This window comes from Myotis nattereri (genome assembly GCF_964212035.1).
Source record: "Myotis nattereri genome assembly, chromosome: 11".
NCBI classification, from domain to species: domain Eukaryota; kingdom Metazoa; phylum Chordata; class Mammalia; order Chiroptera; family Vespertilionidae; genus Myotis; species Myotis nattereri.
The window spans coordinates 16,882,785-16,884,828 of NC_138086.1; positions in this window are offsets into that span (position 1 = coordinate 16,882,785).

Consider the following 2,044-nt stretch of genomic DNA (forward strand, 5'->3'; position numbering starts at 1 on the left):
TTTTAAACAAAGGAAAACAGCATATATCTTTCTTTAAACTGTATTTTAACCTTGAACCAAATAAAAGTGATTTTGTATTATCTTGGAGAGACATGCCCTTATAAAACCAAAAGAAGAAAAAAACCAATAGAAATAGTTTAAAACAAAGAGCTTGATTTGTGTAAGACAAACATAAATAAAGCAAAACAGAAAAAGTCTCACCCCCAACCAAATACCACGGAAAATGTCAATGTAACAGAAAATGTCAAGAGAAATTTAACCTTTTTTAAATCCTTTTCATTTCCTCGGACTTGAAGAATACTTCCTTTTGAAGTAAAAAGTGTCTCCCTCTTTCCCATTGCAGGAAAGAATAATAATCAACCTGGCACTGCCCTGCGAAACCCGGACTTAACGGAACAGGAGCAGCAAAGGTGTGAAATGCTTCTCCCTTGCCCAGTGCTGCCTTTCCTTCAAGGGCCTCCGAACGCCAATAATAGAAACTACTTACAGTTCCCGTCAAGTAGTCAAGTCGTAGAGAAGGAAATGAGCCTTCCATTTAAGTCCACCCTTCCCTTTGCCCGGGCAGAGAAGCGGACTGGAAGAGCTGCCATTCTCACAACCCCAGGGTGCCCTGCCCATCACATAATCTATGTTTGCAGCTTCTCAGCAGAATGATTCAGAGCTGATGGTGGGAGCCAATATGGCCTCATTACTTACTGGTCCTGTCACCTTGGCAACTTACTTAACCTCCTGAGCTTTAGATTCCTCACCTATTGAACAGGGAAAGAATAGCCCTTCTTGCATAGGCTGTAAAGCTGACATAAAATAATGAAGGTACCTGGCATTTCTAGAAGAAACTCAACAAACCACATGTGTACTGTTCACATAGATAAGTTTAGGGTATGAAAAGTGAGGCGAGGTTTCCTTCTGGGTCTCTTCCCTACACGTGTGTTGGTGTATTTGTTCCCCACCTCGCTTCCTGACATGCTCGTCTATTTTGTCCTCACACTTGTATTAACCAGCGAGAGCTCCAGTTACGAGGTGATGTGCTCTGGATAGAAGACAGCTCTTGCCCCAGCTGCATAGGTGGGAGGGAGGGAAAGATAGAGACCTGCTCCCAGCCAGTGCTGCTAGGGACAAGCTGCTGCCTAGTTTGGGGGTTCAAAATCAGAAGTTCACATGGCTTGGGAATCTGAAATTCCCTTGGAAGTTGGAGGAGGGAATTGCTACAGAGATTTGAAACCCAAAGCTATTGTAAAATATATACCTCTACTGAGCTAAAGATATTTTTAACAAGGGATAACCAGCATAAGCGTCAAGAATGAGTAAACCGCCCTGGCCGGTTTGGCTCAGTGGATAGAGCGTCGGCCTGCGGACTGAAGGGTCTCAGGTTCGATTCTGGTCAAGGGCATGTACCTTAGTTGCAGGCACATCCCCAGTGGGAAGTGTGCAGGAGGCAGCTGATCGATCTCCCTCATCGATGTTTCTAACTCTCTATCCCTCTCCCTTCCTCTCTGTAAAAAATCAATAAAATGTATTTTTTAAAAAAAAAAAAGAAGAATGAGTGAACCTAGAACCCACTTAAGAACCACCTTCTCCGAACGATGAATCTAAAGGGATAAACAAGACTATGCTGAAGCTGAAAGATGAAAGATGTCCTGTCGCAACAATCATAAACTCATCATTGGGGTCGGGTACGCTTGCAGGGAATACTGGAAAAAATATGGTTTCACAGTAAAACAAAGATCCCAGTTCTACTTTTGCCACTTGTTTATATGCTTCTTTAAACCTTAAGTGCTCATCTATAAATGGGGCACTAATACCAAACATGGCAGAATGGTATGAAGATTAGAAATGTGTGTGTACATGCACTGCAGCGCCTCATGGTTACAAGGCAGTCATATGATAGATGGAAGCTGGAAGGAGATGCCTCTTTAAAAAGAGAAGTGATAAGGAAGGACTGAACATGATTATGCTGTGATTGAAACCTATGTCAAGAAAAGAGAAAAATGGGAAAGAGAAATATGCATCATCTGTACATAGTTTGACTCCTCCGACCATTCAC